This window comes from Mesoplodon densirostris, chromosome 12, assembly GCF_025265405.1.
Source record: "Mesoplodon densirostris isolate mMesDen1 chromosome 12, mMesDen1 primary haplotype, whole genome shotgun sequence".
In the NCBI taxonomy this organism is placed as follows: Eukaryota; Metazoa; Chordata; class Mammalia; order Artiodactyla; family Ziphiidae; genus Mesoplodon; species Mesoplodon densirostris.
In genome coordinates, this window is record NC_082672.1 from 82,746,042 (window position 1) to 82,765,364 (window position 19,323).

The following is a 19,323-nucleotide window of genomic DNA, read 5'->3' on the forward strand; positions in this document are numbered from 1 at the left end:
CTATATTTCTGTTTCTGTGCCAGTACCATACAGTTTTGATTACTGTAGCTTTGTAGTATAGTCTAAAGTCAGGGAGCCTGATTCCTCCAGCTCTGTTTTTCTTTCTCAAGATTGCTTTGGCTATTTGGGTCTTTTGTGTTTCCATACACATTGTACAATTTTTTGTTCTAATTCTGTGGAAAATGCCATTGGTATTTTGACAGGGATTGCATTGAATCTGTAGATTGCTTTGAGTAGTATAGCCATTTTCACAATATTGATTCTTCCAATTCAAGAATATGGTATATCTCTCCATCTGTTTGTGTCATCTTTGATTTCTTTCATCAGTATCTTATACTTTTCTGAGTATGGGTCTTTTGCTTCCTTAGGCAGGTTTATTCCTAGGTATTTTATTCTCTTTGATATGATGGTAAATGGGATTGTTTCCTCGATTTCTTTCTGATCTTTCAGTGTTAGTGTATAGGAATGCACGACATTTCTGTGTATTAATTTTGTATCCTGCGACTTTACCAAATTCATTGATTAGCTCTAGTAGTTTTCTGGTGGCATTGTTAGGATTATCTATGTATAGTGTCATGTCATCTGCAAACAGTGACAGTTTTACTTCTTCTTTTCCAATTTGGATTCCTTATTTCTTTTCCTTCTCTGTTTTCCATAGCTAGGGCTTCCAAAAGAATGTGGAATAATAGTGGTGAGAGTGGACATCCTTGTCCTGTTCCTGATCTTAGAGGAAATGCTTTCAGTTTTTCACCATTGAGAATGATGTTTGTTGTGGGTTTGTCATATATGGCCTTTATTATGTTGAGGTAGGGTTCCTCTATTCCCACTTTCTGGAGAGTTTTTATCATAAATGGGTGTTGAATTTTGTCAGAAGATTTTTCTGCATCTATTGAGATGATCATATGGTTTTTATTCTTCAAGTTGTGGATTTTAATTTCATTGGAAACAAGCTGATTGCTCTCTGGGAAACAATGCCTTTGGTAAGTGGGCATCCTGAAAATAGAAATGCATCTATTGCCTTACTCGTTTTGCAGATAATATCTCTGAAGTATAATATAATAAATGGGTTTTAAATGTTAGTAAAAAGTACTTACTATTTTTATATTAATAGCTTCATATTAATATATTAATAACTGAAACTCTATCAGTTAGTACTTCCATTTGCAAGCAAGAAATGATTTTTAGAATGTAAGTCCTAAAGGGATAAAACGAGGTAACATCTGAAGCAGAAAGGAGCTCTTCCTTGATTCCTTGCTTTGTTTATTTTTCCCCTAGCCATTCATTAATCTGACAAGTGTTTGTGTTTCCTACTGTGGGTGAGGTTTAGTTCTAGGCACTGGAGAAATTGCTGTGAGCAAAGAGATAAGCTCACATTCTCTTTTTTTGTTTTGATTTTTCAAAAGTAAACAAAACATGTGTACATGCACAAATATTAATATAGTTAAAGGTTCTACGAAGAAAAAGAAAGCTAGTAAAGGGGACAGGAAGTGATGGGGAGGTTAGGTCTGACAAAATATATCAGTATTTGCGATTGTTAGGGGCTCTAGAGGGAAGGAAAGGGAGCAGTAATGGGGGTGGGAGGTGAAATGGGGAAGACGGGGGAAGGAGGGGGATTGTAGAGGAAGCGGGGGAAAGTGTCAGTGGGAAGTCAAAAGTTCATATTCAAATGGAGACGTTGAATTGTCAGTTGGATAGCAAACCTGGAGCTGGGGAAGAAGTCAGGGAGTCAGCGTTTCATATGTAAATTTGGGATTCATGAGCATATTAATGGTATTTGACGCCACAGGATTGGCTAAAATAACCTCGGAAGTGAGAATAATGAGTATAAATGGAGGAGAAGGCTGAGGATTGAGTCAGGGGCACTCCACCAGTTAAAGGTCAAGCAGAGAAGGAGCAACCAGCAATAGAAACTGAAGTTGTAGCCAGTGTTGTGGGAAGAGAACCGAGAATGTGTGTCCTACAAGACAAGTGGCAAAGAAACTGTAAGAAATCATTGATGACGAGTGCTGCAGAGAGTCAAATGAGTCATGAGAAATGACTTCAATTTGTTTAAATAGAAGATATACAAAATAATTCAGGAAGAAAGAACACATGATAAAGAGTGAGGGAGAGAAATATTAATATAGTAACTGGCCATTCAGTCCTTGCATATCTTTGATGCAATTTCCCCTTGGAACATTATCTATCATGATTTAAATCTTGAGAAGAGGCATTTACCTCAGTGAATCCCAAAGGAAACTTCACTTTGTAATAGAAAACAAAACTTCGGCAGTTATATCCAAAGACTCTAGAAATGGTAGTCCAATGCCATTTGATATAATTTAAAATCTCTGCATTCTACCTTCCCCCACATCTAATCACACAACAGACAGTTGTTGTGTATTATTTCATTGTAATATATGTCAATACATGCAATATCTGCCCACTTATCTCCATCTCCTCTGCCAATTTCCTCCTTCAAGATGGTATCATCCCTTGCCTGGACTACTGCAACTACTTCTGTGTTAGGTCTTTGGAGAAGCAGCCACCAAGGTGAGATTCTATGTACAAGAGATTTACTGGGGAAGATTCCTGTAAGGGATAAACAGGGAGGGAATAGAAGTAGACAGAAAGAGCTTTCAGACCTTGGGACAGGTCTGATATCTGTGAATAAAGAAGGAGGCAGAAAACTCTCAGACAGAGGGGCAATGCTGAGAAAGTTTCGACCAGGATTGTGAGGAGTCCGCAGCCAAAGTTGCCCATTAGTGGAGTCTCACATCCCATAGGAATGGGCTAGTACTAGTACCACACCATGCCCAGGCATTAGCAGGAATTGACCATGGTTTGGGTAAGAGGGGCAGAGGTAGGGGCCTAGGGGTTTGACTTCAGCTCAATTGTGGTGGTGGGGCCAGAGTAGAGGCCTCAGTTGGTGCTATCAGTCAACTAAGCCCTTCACAGCCAGTTCTCTTAAGAAGACTTGAGTTTAATATGGTTGGAATCATTAAAACTTAGAAACTTAGAGAAGAGGCCCCATAGAACTGAAACTCAAAACCTTTGAGGGGATACCAGCTGGATGGTGCTGTTACCTCTGAGACTGATTTTGAAGGTGCTGGAAAAATTGCAAACAACATTCAGATGTTTTTGCAGGAGGCCACTGCTGCTGCTGCCAGGGTGAAGAAGCTTTGCTTACCAGGAACTGCCATAGACAGGAAATCCTCAGGAAACAGACAGGAAAGAGCAAATGCCTTCTTTCTCCTCTAGCCTTCCAGTCTCCTTCTAGAGCCCCTGTTTGAGGACCATAACTGGGAAGGAGCTGGCAAAGCAGAAATGTAGCTTGCATAGTCCCAAAAGCAGTATCACAAGGCAGAGTAAAGAAGGGTGTGTTTGGGGCTGAAAGACAATAACTTAATACCTTAATAACTGGCACACCATGTGACCCATTTTTTGCTGTAAGGGAACTCCTGTGTCTTGTCTTGTTGACCTGAAATAAATAGAACACTAGATATTACTCCACAAAAGATGGGTTTATTCAGGATCAGCAGAGAATTGCAATTTGTGGTCTGCAAGGATGGTGAACCTTGTGCAAGTCCCCACATGGTAAGGGAAGAGAATACTTCTATAGAGAAAAAGGAAGTTGGGTGGGCTATAGTAAGAAAGAGTCTATAGCTTTTCATTGGCTGAGTCCTTGGCAGGAAAGAAGAGGAGTCTTTCTTCTTCCTTTTGGGCTCTGCTATCATCAAAGGGTATGAGAGCTCCCCCTTCTGGTCTCTTAACTCTATTCAATTGAGGTTTTTGTTAATTAATTTCTACATTTCCCCCTTTTGACCAAGATCTTTCTCTGGAAGCTTGATTAATCAAGAGTCAGGTTTTCCAGTTTGATAAGCTTTTTGTCCCTCAATGTCAGGAAAGATTTTTCCTGGGTAGTACCTTATATCAGAGGGCAAGTGTACAAATTGGAAACCTATTAAGATCAATTTGAGTAAAAGGAAGGAACAGGAGGGAGAACTCTCAGGCGCTTTTTATCTAAAGTGCTTATGTTATCAAGTTCATAGACATTGGAGATCATCTGAAGCATTAGTCATCTTTAGAGCTTTAGTGACAAACTTCCAACAGTCCCAGTCTGGATATCTTGGGAAAGCTGTCTCATCAGATGTTGTCTGCTTCAGTTCTAGAAAATATTTACTTTCAGGTCACCAGATGAAATGCAGTTCTAGTCAGTGTTTGGTGCTTTTCTTAGGTGTGTCTTGTGAATCCAAGAGTCTATTCCTTGGAATTTGGCAGCACAAGGATTGGTTAGTAGTACCTGATAGAAGCCTTTCTAGGGAGGTTGCAGAGAGTTTTGGAGGTGTCTTTCCTAATAGATGAAATCTCCAGCTTGCAAGGTGTGATGCTTAAGGTCTTCATCTTCCAAGGGAGCACTGTGAAAAGATTGCTTTATCAAAGCTTGGTTATTTTTAATAGAAACAATTACACTGTAGCAATTGGAGTATCTTGGAGTATCTTTCCCTTTATCAGTTGTGGGTCAAAAGAAGCCAGAGCAAAGTGCAGTTAGTGTCCTTTGACTATCTCAATGAGTGAAAGTTTGAGCTCCAAAAGGGGGGGGATCTGACATGTAGAAGAACCAACAGCAATGCTTTTGGCCAACGTATTTGGATGGCCTCTACGAATTTTGCCAATGGAGTCTTAATAATGTCATTAGTGTGTTTAACTGAACCAGAGGATTGAGGGTGGTAAGCATAGTGAAAATGTTGTAAAACCAATTTTGGCTGTGCAGTGCAGATTTTGCAGACCTACTGAAGTACCTGGCCAGGAAAATGGGTTCCTTGATCACTGTGAAGTGCCAGAGGAGAGATAATCTTTTTCAAAAGGACTTTAACCACAGAAGAGTCAGTAGCCTGTCTGCAAGGAAAGGCTTCAGTTCACTGTGAAAACCTACAGACTATAACAAAAATATATTTATATCCATTAGTCAGAGGAAGTTGTAAGAAATCCATTTTCCAGACCTCAAATGGTCCATTAGGCAGTTTAAAATGTCTGGGAGCAGTATGAACCATCTTCTCTGGGTTGTACTTCAGACAAATGGGACAAGTGAGGAAGGCACATTTTGTGGCCTTGTTAGTGTTTCCTCACCAATATTGATTCATGAAGGCTATCATTTTGTCAGTAGACCGATGGTTTAATGCATGTACAGTGGTGAAGAATGGGAATTTAGAGGCTCCAGTAGGAGTGGGTTGTTATTTGGTCCAAACCAGAGCTTTATCTTTTTTTTAAAAAAATTAAACCAACAGTTGTTGAATTTCCAGTCTTATTTTTTCTTTTCTGAGGTCAATTGTTGGTTTTTTCTAGCCAGTTTTTCTAAGTTATCATTTGGGATAATCCTTTGGACCATGACAGAAGTTTTGGCTGTTATTGGTCCCTTTAAGGACAGCATTTCTAACAGAAATATCATCAAGGTGATTTCCCTAATTTCCAGAGAGTCAAGTTGAGAATGTCTCTGAATCTTAATAATAGCTAAAGTGACAGGTAAAAGTATCACATTCAATAATTCCTGAACATAAGGGCCATAGAAAATATTATTTCCACTTGAAGTAAGGAAGCCACAGTACTTCCACAACAGTCCAACACTCCATCATGAGCTGCTCCAAAAGCATATCTACTATCAGCATAAACATTGGCATTTTGTCCTTGGCTAAAATATAAGCCCGTGTGAGAGCATATAATCCAGTCTGTTGGACTGAAGTAGCCATAGGTAAAGATGCTCCCCCAACGACATCAGAAAGAGTTGTAATAGCATAGCATGTAAAAGCATATCACCTTTTATATTGCCACCTTTTAAATAAGAAACATAAGTGAACCATGAGAAGTCAGTATTACCCAATGGCATTTCTTGTAGGTTGTCACAAGGGGTCAGGAGGTGTTCTGTCAGCATGAAGCAGTTGTGAGGGACTTTGCTGATTAAAGTGGGGAGAAGAGTAGCAGGTTTAAGGTTATTACAATGTAAAAGAGTTTTGTGAGGAGCAGTTAACCAAAGGACTTCCGAGGAGGTGAGGTGGCTGACTGAGAGATGTTGAGTGTGTTGGGAATTCAGGAGAGCTTCTACTGCAGGAGGTACAAAAGTGGTTAAAGGGGATCCCAAGCAATTTTCTCAGTGGCCTTAACTAAAAGGACAATGGGAATCATGGCTCTAAAGCAAGGGAGATAACCTTGTGCCATAGGGTCTAGTTCTCGGCTGTACTACTTGATGGGTTGATGGTGGTCCCTATGTTTTTGGATGAGTACCCAAAGGGCATTCCCTTCCTTTTCATATACAAAAAGGAAAAGGGGAATCTGATAGTTGGGCTGCCCAGGGGCAGGTGGGTTCATCAAACTCTCCTTTAAGGCCTCAAAGGCTACGTTGTCCAATTCTCCCCATAAGATTGGGTTGGGATTATTATTGTTGGGTAAAACATATAGAGATTTGGCCAGAAGAGAGAAATTTGGAATCTAATCTTGGCAATAACCAACTAGCCTGAGAAGACCATACAGTTAGCACTTAGTTTGGGGTTTTGGGAAACTTAGGACACCATGAAGCCTATCCGGGTGTAGGTGTAGCCCTTGTTCTGATATCAGATGTCCTAAATATCAAACCTGGGTTTGGGAAAATGGCATTTTTTTCTTGGTGACTTTATGTCCTTCTAAGGCTAAAAGCTTTAGCAAGTATTTTTTTTTTTTCTTTTTGCGGTATGCGGGCCTCTCACCGTTGTGGCCTCTCCCCTCGTGGAGCACAGGCTCCGGATGCGCAGGCCCAGCGGCCATGGCTCACGGGCCCAGCCGCTCCGCGGCATACGGGATCCCCCCAGACCGGGGCACGAACCCGTATCCCCTGCATCGGCAGGCGGACTCCCAACCACTGTGCCACCAGGGAGGCCCCCTAAAAGCTTTAGCAAGTATTGATAGATGTTGTCTTCCTGTGAGGAGGCTTGAGAAAGAGAGAAAAGAAGCAAATCATGGACATATTGCAACATATCTCTAGGGAACTTTATATCATCCAGATAAACCTTCAGGATTTGGGAGAAATAAGGACTCTCAGTAAAACCCTGAGGCATTACTGTCTAGGTGAATTGATTTCTTCCAAAGTGAAGGCAAAAATGTATTGCCTCGCTCCAACAGCTGGAATACTAAGGGATGCACTGCATAAATCAGTTACAGTAAAGAATTTGCTTCTGGTAGGAATGGATGTTAGTAGTGTATGAGGGTTAGAATCAACAGAGTGTCACAGGATAACAGTGTTTACTGCTCTGAGATCCTGGACAAACCTCCACCCTCAGTCCTTAAGTTTTCTTAGTGGTAAAATGGGAATGTTACAGGGGCTAGTACAGGGACCACGAGGCTTTGAGACTTGTAATCCTCTATTATGAGCTTTATGCCTTGAAAGGCTTCTTTACTTATTGGTATTGATCACTTCTGGGAAGAGGTTTTAAAGGGTTTATTTGAATCTTGATGGGAGGTGTGATATGAATATTGCCAACATTAGTTGGAGATTTTGCCCATAAGCAAGATAGTAGCTGATTCAATAGGAACAAATTAACAGTGTTTTCAGAATCTGCTATACTACTGTTAGAGATGAAACAAATTAAACATGTCAAATGGTCATTTAATTCACCCAGTTGATTATTTTGATGACTACTGTCAAGTTTTAGAATGATTTCCCCTTTTCAGAAGAAAGAAATTCTGGCATGATACTTCTCTAAGAAATCTTGGCCTAATAAATGAGTAGAGGCAGAGGAACTAAGGAGAAAACAGTATCTCTCAAAGGGCCTAAACAAAAGAGAATGGGTTCAGAGACAAGAACCTCTTGAGCTTCATTATAGATCCCACTATTTAAACTGTTTTAGTACCCAGAGGCAGGGGCTGTTTTATAGCAGTGGGGTTGATCACCAAGATTGTGGCTTTGGTGTCATTTAGGACTAGAAGAGATTCATCCCTGATCTGGAGAAATGTTCCTCCAAGCCCATTAAGAGGGAGGATTGGGGAGATCCCCAGTAGTTCCTTGGAGCCCCAGCATTGAGAATTAGGAGGGCGTTGGAAAGGCTAGTTAGTGGGCTGAAGGTTCCTGAAGTGCTTAAGTTTGTAATAATCTCGCTTCCAATGTCCTGTCTCTTTGCAATAATAGCAGAAACTAGAAGAATTCTGATTTTTGTCCAGGTGCCTTCATTTACTGAATTTGCAGATTAAGAATTTTGGCAACCTTTCTTTGAGGTGACTCATCTACAGTGCAAGAGAGCTAGTTTGCCAGATTAACTAATTCTGGGGTGGACAGTTTCCAATTTCATCCCGGTCCTTTTTACTAGAAGGGAAAGGTCCCAGGTCAGCCCATTAATAAACACAGAGTTAAAAGCTACCTTTTCTTTAAAACCTAACTGAAGTCGATTGTAATTATCATGATAGGTTCATCATATTTTTGTGTGCAAGCCCAAATTCTATTCCAATAAACAGGCTTTAGAAAAGCCCTAGGAGTTACAAGAGACAAAGAAGGACACTGCATAATGATCAAAGGATCAAACCAAGAAGAAGATATAACAATTATAAATATATATGCACCCAACATAGGAGCACCTCAATACATAAGGCAACTGCTAACTGCTATAAAAGAGGAAATCAACAGTAACACAATAATAGTGGGGCACTTTAACACCTCACTTACACCAATGGACAGATCATCCAAACAGAAAATTAATAAGGAAACACAAGCTTTAAATGACACAGTAGACCAGATAGATTTAATTGATATTTATAGGACATTACAACCAAAAACAGCAGATTACACTTTCTTCTCAAGTGCGCATGGAACATTCTCCAGGATAGATCACATCTTGGGTCAGAAATCAAGCCTCAGTAAATTTAAGAAAATTGAAATCATATCAAGCATCTTTTCTGACCAAAATGTTATGAGATTAGAAATCAATTACAGGGGAAAAGATGTAAAAAACACAAACACATGGAGGCTAAACAATACATTACTAAATAACCAAGAGATCACTGAAGAAATCTAAGAGGAAATCGACAAATACCTAGAGACAAAGGATAATGAAAACACAATGATCCAAAACCTATGGGATGCAGGAAAAGCAGTTCTAAGAGGAAAGTTTATAGCTATACAAGCCTACCTCAAGAAACAAGAAAAATCTCAAATAAACAATTTAACCTTACTCCTAAAGGAACTAGAGAAAGAAGAATAAACAAAACCCAAAGTTAACAGATGGAAAGAAATCATAAAGATCAGAGCAGAAATAAATGAAATAGAAACAGAAAACAATAACAAAGATCAATAAAACTAAAAGCTGATTCTTTGAGAAGATAAACAAATTGATAAACCATTAGTCAGACTCATCAAGAAAAAGAGGGAGAGGACTAAAATCACTAAAATTAGAAATGAAAAAGGAGAAGTTACAACAGACACTGCAGAAATACAAAGAATCCTAGGAGACTACTACAAGCAACTCTTTGCCAATAAAATGGACAACCTGGAAGAAATGGACAAATTCTTAGAAAGGTATAACATTCCAAGACTGAACCAGGAAGAAACAGAAAATATGAACAGGTCAATCACAAGTAATGAAATTGAAACTGTGATTAAAAATCTTCCAACAAACAGAAGCCCAGGACCAGATGGCTTCACAGGTGAATTCTATCAAACATTTAGAGAAGAGCTAACACCCATCCTTCTCAAACTCTTCCAAAAAATTGCAGAGGAAGGAACACTCCCAAACTCACTCTATGCTGCCACCATCACCCTGATACCAAAACCAGACAAAGATACTAGAAAAAAAGAAAATTACAGACCAATTTTGCTGATGAATACAGATGCAAAAATCCTCAACAAAATACTAGCAAACAGAATCCAACAACACATTAAAAGGATCATACACCACAATCAAGTGGGATTTATCCCAGGGATGCAAGGATTCTTCAATATACGCAAATCAATCAACCTGATACACCATATTAACAAATTGAAGAATAAAAACCATATGATCATCTCAATAGATGCAGAAAAATCTTCTGACAAAATTCAACACCCATTTTTGATAAAAACTCTCCAGAAAGTGGGCATAGAGGGAACCTACCTCAACATAATAAAGGCCATATATGACAAACCCACAGCAAACGTCATTCTCAATAATGAAAAACTGAAAGCATTTCCTCTAAGATCAGGAACAAGACAAGGATGTCCGCTCTCACCACTATTATTCAACCTAGTTTTGGCAGTCCTAGCCACAGCAGTCAGAGAAGAAAAAGAAATACAAATTAGAAAAGAAGGAGTAAAAATGTCACTGTTTGCAGATGACATGATACTATACATGGAGAATCCTAAGGATGCCACCAGAAAACTACTAGAGCTAATCAATAAATTTGGTAAAGTTGCAGGATACAAAATTAATGCACAGAAATCTCTTGCATTCCTATACACTAATGATGAAAAATCTGAAAGAGAAATTAAGGAAACACTCCCATTTACCATTGCAACAAAAGGAATAAAATACCTAGGAATAAACCTACCTAGGGAGAGAAAAGACCTGTATGCAGAAAGCTATAAGAGACTGTTGAAAGAAATTAAAGTTGATACCAACAGATGGAGAGATATACCATGTTCTTGGATTGGAAGAATCAATATTGTGAAAATGACTATACTACCCAAAGCAATCTACAGATTCAATGCAATCCCTATCAAATTACCAATGGCATTTTTTACAGAACTAGAACAAAAAAATCTTTAAATTTGTATGGAGACACAAAAGTCCCCGAATAGCCAAAGCACTCTTGAGGGAAAAAAATGGAGCTGGAGGAATCAGACTCCCTGATTTCAGACTATACTACAAAGCTAAAGTAATGAAGACACTATGGTCCTGGCACCAAAACAGAAATACAGATCAATGGAACAGGATAGAAAGCTCAGAGATAAACCCACGCACCTATGGTCAACTAATCTATGACAAAGGAGGCAAGGATATACAATGGAGAAAAGACAGTCTCTTCAATAAGTGGTGCTGGGAAAACTGGACAGCTACATGTAAAAGAATGAAATTAGAACACTCCTGAACACCATACACAAAAATAAACTCAGAATGGATTAGAGACCTAAATGTAAAACTGGACACTATAAAACTCTTAGAGGAAAACATAGGAAGAACACTCTTTGACATAAATCACAGCAAGATCCTTTTTGATCCACCTCCTAGAGAATTGGAAATAAAAACAAAAATAAACAAATGGGACCTAATCAAACTTAAAAGCTTTTGCAAAGCAAAGGAAACTCCGAAAAAGACGAAAAGACAACCTTCAGAATGGGAAAAAATATTTGCAAACGAATCAACGGACAAAGGATTAATCTCCAAATTATATAAACAGCTCATGCAGCTCAATATTAAAAAAAACAAACAACCCAATCAAAAAAAGGGCAGAAGACCTAAATAGACATTTCTCCAAAGAAGACATACAGATGGCCAAGGAGCACATGAAAAGCTGCTCAACATCACTAACTATTAGAGAAATGCAAATCAAAACTACAATGAGGTATCACCTCACACCAGTTAGAATGGGCATCATCAGAAATTCTACAAACAACAAATGCTGGAGAGGGTTTGGAGAAAAGGGAACCCTCTTGCACTATGGTTGGGAATGTAAATTGATACAGCCACTTTGGAGAACAGTATGGAAGTTCCTTAACAAACTAAAAATAGAATTACCATATGACCCAGCAGTCCCACTACTGGGCATATATCCAGAGAAAACTGTAATTCAAAAAGACACATGCACCCCAATGTACATTGCAGCACTGTTTACAATAGCCAGGTCATGGAAGCAACCTAAATGCCCATTGACAGACGAATGGATAAAGATGTGGTACATATATACAATGGAATATTACTCAGCGATAAAAAGGAACAAAATTGGGTCATTCATAGAGGCGTGGATGGATTTAGAGACTGTCATACAGAGGGAAATAAGTCAGAAAGAGAAAAACAAATATCACATATTAAAGCATATATGTGGAACCTAGAAAAATGGTACAGATGAACTGGTTTGCAGGGCAGAAATTGAGACACAGATGTAGAGAACAAACGTATGGACACCAAGGGGGGAAAAGTGTGCTGCGGTGGGGATGGTGGTGTGCTGAATTGGGCTATTGGGATTGACATGTATACGCTGATGTGTATAAAATGAATGACTAATAAGAACCTGCTGTATGAAAAAATAAGTAAAAGAAAATTCAAAAAAACAAAACAAAACAACATAAAAAACAAAATGCAAATCACATCACATGAAAAGAAGGAAAAAATAAGCAAAGAAAAGCCTTAGGAATTGCTCAGTGAATTCACCTGGTCATTGCCCGAGGCTGTTCATATAATAAGTTAGCAGACTGGTCTCCTTAGAATTCTAGCGACCTTTCAGGATTTTCCCAATTAGCGGTTTTCAAACAGTGCTGGGCCTGTCCTTTACTGACAAGGCTGTGAACTAGTTGATATAAGAGAAACCAGGTTGATAAGTTTGAATGACTGTATTAAATTCCTCAGCAAATCTGTGCGGATTCTTTCACTATGGCTCTTAGTTCAGCTTTAGTCCAGGGAATACAAAAAATTAAGGATTTAGCCTCTGGCTTCTCAGAAGGCTAAATTTTATTTATTTTATTTTAAAAATTGAAGTATAGTTGCTCTACAATATTGTGTAAGTTACAGATGTACAACATAGTGATTCAACATTTTTAAAGGTTATATGCCACTTATAGTTATTATAAAATATTGGTTATATTCCCCATGTTGTATGATATATCCTTGTAGCTTATTTTATGGCTAATAGTTTGTACCTCTTAATCCCCTACCCTTATCTTGCTCCTCTCCCCTACCCTCTCCCCGCTGTTAACCATTAGTTTGTTCTCTTTATCAGAAGATTTAATTTTAAAGGGTCAGGTTCTGACAAATACAGAGGTAAGGGAAGTGGGAAGAGTTTCAGAGAAAGGGAGAAGTTTGGCAAGATAATTAGTATGCGGGGGTTGAAGGTATAGAGGTGGCACAGGCAGCATAGAAGAGAAGGAGAAAGTGGTGCAGGAGGTGAAGTCTGACCGTGAGGAACTGAGGGAGAGACAAGGTGGCGCCAGAGGTGGAGCCTGAGACAGAGAAGCCAAGGAGGAGGAGCCTGAAGCTTTGGGAGTCATTTGGTGTTTCCTTCAATTGTTTGCCTCCATTATTCTTAAATTTTTATTTTTCAGAGAGTCCATTTTAGACTCCCGATAATGTTAGGAAGCCTCAAAACACCAGTCGGAATAAGCATTCTACTCAGTTCTGGAAATTTCTGAGCCATTGTAGTAAGTTCAGTTTGAAAAAAATTAAGTTTGGAAATATCACAATTTCCCATAATGGCTATTGATATTCTAAATTGCCTTTGGTCAGGTTGGTCAATTTAGTTAGAAATGGGCATAAGGCAGGGCCACGATTTTTAAACATAAAATTGGCTGAAGTCCCTGTGGGGTGGAGGGGGGACCCATGAGATGCTTAGATAACTGGCATCCCATTTCTAAGAGAGTTTGCCTCTAAAGAACAATTTTCAAACAGCTCAAACAGCTTACAGAACAAACAGCTCAATTCAAATATCTTGCAAGCTAATCTCAGCCAGTCCTAAGGAGACAGCTTGGTCCCAGAGGAGCCAGTCTGAAGGCTTTTAGACAGCCCCTTCCAAAGGAATATGTTAAAGGCTGAAAAACCAGCGGTTTCAGATAAACAGCCCCTGGCCTTGAAGGAATGGGTTGAAGGCTAGCTAGTTTCAGTGAAACAGTCGATCTCAAAATCAGACTGAAGTTTCAAACAAGCACCCACATACAGAACAAGGTCTTAACCAGAAAGAAAAAAAACTTTTAAATAGATTGGGATAAAATCTGGAGAACTTCAAATGCAAAGAGGGTGTGAGTTCAGATCCAAGAGGAAGACATGCCTTCAAACTCTAGGATTAGTGAGAAAAGCAGTGAGTGACATTGGGCTCAGTTGTGGGTACTGCCCTTGGTCACTCACCAGCCCTGGAGCCTTTGGGGAGGTCTTCTCTGGACCCCATATGGACAACCAAAATGTTGACCTGAAACATATAGACTGCCAGATATTTCTCTAGCAAAGTTGGGTTTATTCAGGATTGGCTGAGAATTGCAGTTTGGGGTCTGCAACCATTGTGAGCTGTGTGCGAGTCCCCTGCACAGCAAGGGAAGGAGAGCAGAACACTTTGATAGAGGGGAAAAGGAAAGTGGGAGGACTGGAGTAAACAAAGACTCCATGGCTTTTCACTGGCTGAGTCCTGTTCAGGAAAGAAGAGGCGTCTTTCTTCTTCCTGTTGGGCTCTGCTATCTTTACGGGTGGTGAGAGCGCCCCCTCCTGGTCTCCTGAATCTATTTAATTGAGGTTTCACTTTATTAATTTTTTATAGTTTCACCCTTTATGGTGGATCCACAGTAATCTCTGGGCCCTCTTGATGTGAGTAGCCTTGGGCCATCACTCCAACTCCAGGCAGAATACAGTAAGATAGCACGCCAGGGATGTTTCTGCTCTAGAGACTATCCTGTCGGTTCCAGTTCTCTCAGGACCAGAACCAGTAAGCCTTCTCACAGAGAGAAATGCCCCCTTTCCCTTTCCTTTGGAGCTTGACTTTTGTTAGCGAGTCCTGCCACTGAGGCCTAACTAACTCCCTGCAGCATCAGCATCCTTTACCGAGGGACCTCCCTTAGCTGTTCTGGTGGCCTCAAGATTCTTCAGTTTACTCCCAAGTAAACGCTAAGAGCAGTCTGTCCCTGTATTCTCCCCAGGGTGCTGCACATAGTAGATGCTCATTAAATGTTGCTTGACCTGACAGAATTAGTTCAACAGCCCTGGACATCCAGTGATATGTGTGCAGAGAGGCCATTTACTGCAGGAGTTCACAAATCCCTTTTTCTTAGAGGCCACACAGAAAAACTTTTAGAATTTGCAGGCCAAAAGGCAAAATCAAGGATATTATGTATGCACCTATATTAGGGTTGCCAAATAAAATATTTTTAGTGTAAGCATGTCCCATATAATATCTGGGACATACTTATACTTAAGAATTATTTGTTTATCTGAAATCAAATTTAACTTGGCATCTAGTAATTTTATCACAACAAATCTCTACAAATCTGGTAGAGTACCTTATATAATTATTTAAAATGTAACCATTTAAAAAGGTGAAAACCATTCATAGCTCCTAGGCCATAAAAACCAGGTGGTTGGCCAGGTTTGGCTCAAGGACTGTTGTTTGCTGAGCTCTAATATATTGTATCATTCAGGCTCCAGTTTTAGGAATAAGAAACCACTGGCATAAAGGAATATAATATAGAGACATAAGTGCTTAAAAATCACTGGACTAGCTGGAAGAGCAGGCTTTACACTGGACCTGCAGATGAACCCCAGAACAGCATGGCAGAACAGGCCTGCCAAGGAGCCTACCATCTCCGTCTGTCTCCAGTATTAAGGTCCTCAGCCTCTGAAGAAAATCCTCCTGAACCTGATTCCCCCACAAGTTTTCATCCTGTTTCTCATATTGCTTTCACTCCCAGAACTCTTTTTTTTTTTTTTTTTGCGGTATGCGGGCCTCTCACTGTTGTGGCCTCTCCCGTTGCGGAGCACAGGCTCCGGACGCGCAGGCTCAGCGGCCATGGCTCACGGGCCCAGCCGCTCCGCGGCATATGGGATCCTCCCAGACCGGGGCACGAACCCGTATCCCCTGCATCGGCAGGCGGACTCTCAACCACTTGCGCCACCAGGGAGGCCCCCCAGAACTCTTGAAAGCTTAGTATATCTATACTCTCTTCTCCTTCTTACAACTCAACTTCCTGTATTTCCACAGCTGTAATTTCCACAGCTTCTTCCCTTTCTACTCCAGAAACATAGCATCTTTGATGGGGGAATGCTGAAGCCACTGCCAGAACAGCTGATTTCAGAGCCACCTGGTGTCTGCTACTCAGCACCAGTTAACTATATTTCAAGTGCTACATCTCTCCACGCTCTCTCCATTTACTTCAATTCTGAATATAAGTCCCATGAACATGCATCTGATTGGCAGATTCTGAGTCACACCCAGAACAGTAGCAGAAAAGTGTCTGAGAAACAAAACTTTTAGCTTTCTGCAGAATATGGAAAGCTGATTATAAAAAAGAGCAGGTTTGATATGGAACAAATCTCTTTACCATTCCTGCTACCTTCCTCCTTCTTAGGCTTCTCTTAGGATTCTCACTACCTGGGCTGGCACTGCACAGAGGGTTTTTTTTTTTTTTTTTTTTTTTTTTTTTTTTGCGGTACGCGGGCCTCTCACTGCTGTGGCCTCTCCCGTTGCGGAGCACAGGCTCCAGATGCGCAGGCTCAGCGGCCATGGCTCACGGGCCCAGCCGCTCTGCAGCACGTGGGATCTTCCCGGACCGGGGCACGAACCCGTGTCCCCTGCGTCGGCAGGCGGACTCTCAACCACTGCGCCACCAGGGCAGCCCCACAGAGGGTTTTGACTTGCATCTCTGAAGATATGGGTCAGGTTTGCAATGCTACACCGGTGAACATAAATATCCTCCTTTTTAGTCTGAAACCTTGTCAATCCCCTCTCTTTTATTTTTGTTAGAAAGAAGACAGAGCCTTTGTTCCCTATGGCTTTGTTTACTGCCGTGAATAATTCCCTAATTCCTGTGATTTTTTTACTTCATCATTATGACTCCAGCCTCTCAATTTAAGTTGTTTAAGTATATTCTTTCTCAATCCGATGCAAATAGAGCATAGAGACAAGGCACCAGACATGAAGCAGATTTCAAACAAAACCATGTAAATGAGACACTCAAATGAAACATAAGATTGCTATGCCTGAGTTACACTTAACATAATTGATTCACTAATGACAACCATTCATAAAGACTTTGGGAGAATTCCAACTAAGTTTGAAGTTACTCCCTTTCTCAAAATATCTTTGTGTATGCGTTCACTGAACCTTCTTTTTGCTCTTTCTCTGAGGCAAACTGCTTAGCCTTTCTGCAGGACTAATATTTCAGCCTGTTCTCTGGGTTCTGTTTCTTTCCAGTGACTTCATGCCTCCTTAAGCAATCATTCCCTTTTTTCAGTGCCTTTATTTTTCCCTCTGTAGAGGTATCTTTCTCTCTTCTGCAAATACATTGTCCTTTTGAGTTTGTATAACTCTTTTGATTGGCATCTCTTGAATTATTACCCATTCTCCTCCTTTTTCTTCCACAAAAGTTCTCAAAAGAGTGGTCTACATTTATTGCCTCTACTTCCTACCTTTCCCTTCCTATCCTGCAATATTGCTTTTGTTCCCAACAATCAGTTGAAGATGCTCCTCTCAAAAGCACAGTTTGATCTCTTGGTAGGTGACCAACGGTCCCTTCTCAGATTTCCTTATTCATTTTTTTCTAGCATTTGAAGCTGTTAATACCCCTTTACCCATTTCTTAATATTTTTTTCTTCAATCTCTGTCATGCTACACTGTCTTGCCTCCTGATACGTGGCTATGACTGTCTGATTTCCTCCCCTTTGCCAACCTTGTGAGCTTGTTCCATCAATTATTCTTTTTCTCTCATTTTATCTTCAAGCTTTCAGTTTCAGTGACCACATCATTTGCCTGCAAATATGCTTCAGTCTCTGTATCACAGAAAAGAAAAACCCTTCTCTTGAATCTGATTCTACCACAAGTTTTCGTCCTATTTCTCACATTGCTTTCACTTTCAGAATTCTTGAAAGTTTAGTGTATTTATACTCTCTTCACTATATTTACAACTTAACCTCTTGTATGTGATTCCTATAACTTCTGTCTTTCTCTACTCCTTGAAATTCTTTCCTTCCTTGCACTCTGTGATCTGCCACATACTGGTCATTTTACTGTCTTTTGATGGTTCCTTTTGTGCTCCTTTTGTTGCATGTTCTCCTTTTCACTCCTAAAAGTGGATATTTTCTAAAGCTACCCAATAGTTTTATCACTCTGCAATCTGGCTCTGGTGGTCTCATTCGTGCCTACAGTACTGACTCTGGGATGACTCCAACACTGCCATCTCAAGCTCTTTCTAAATCCTTTCGTCATGGTTGTTTGAATGGACACAGTTTGAGGACTCTAAGACATCTATGGAAAGGAATCTGTTTTTTGAATTATAACTAATACAGACATGACATTTAAAAGATTAAAAAAAATGGACCAGGATGGGAGCTGTGGGCAGAGGAGGCTCTCTGGAGTATCAAGAACTTCTAGGAGTTATTTCAAGTTCATTCCTTCAAGGAGACTTGAGAGTTAATATGGGAACATCAAAAATCAATGTTAAGTGCTCAGGTTAGGAACAGGAGTACACATGGAGAATGGAGCCAAGAGTTCAGTCTTCTCAATAAAGGACTGAACGGGAGCAAGCGTAAAACAAGCAGTGAATATCCAGAATCATTTCCGCAGATGGTTGTGGGGAATCCGTGGGTTGTTTCAGACAGCAGATGATATGTCCTGGGTGGTGCCACATTACATCAAGGTGAAGACTTCAGGCAGTCAAGTCCAGAATTCTCTCTGGTCCTTATTTCTATCTGCCTGTTATACTTTTCCACATAGATTTCACTTTGGAAACTAATGTTCTTTTTTTTTGTTCCTAACAATAACACTGCCATCTTACTATTAACATTATCCATCTTACTATTAACATTTAGCCTTTGAGCTCTCTATCAACTCCCACACCCAATCAGTTGCCAGGTCTGGCCAGCTCTTCCTAATATATCTTCTATTTGTTTTTTCTATTTCCAATGTTTCCCCTTATTTACTCTTGCCTGGACACATCAGTGGTTTTCTAATTGATCTCTTCATGTGTACTATTGGAATTTGAGCTTTTGAAAAACAATGATGAGATTTTACAACCATGCCAATAGCTTGCTTCTAAGACACATAAGATTTAAGGAGTACTAATTGGATGAGGATTCTGGAATATAAGGGTGGTTTAGTAAGTTGTGTTCTTGGTCAACTCTTGGTATGGTTCCCTGAGATGCCTTTGCCCCACTTAGATGCCCTGTAAGTGGACCCATATGTTTGACATCATGATGTTGGTCTGGAGCCTGCTTATACCTACTCTCTCCAGCCTTTACTTTTTTTTTTTTTTTTTTTTGTGGTACACGGGCCTCTCACTGTTGTGGCCTCTCCCGTTGTGGAGCACAGGCTCTGGACGCACAGGCTCAGCGGCCATGGCTCACGGGCCCAGCCGCTCCACGGCATGTGGGATCCTCCCGGACCGAGGCACGAACCCGTGTCCCCTGCATCAGCAGGCGGACTTTCAACCACTGCGCCACCAGGGAAGAC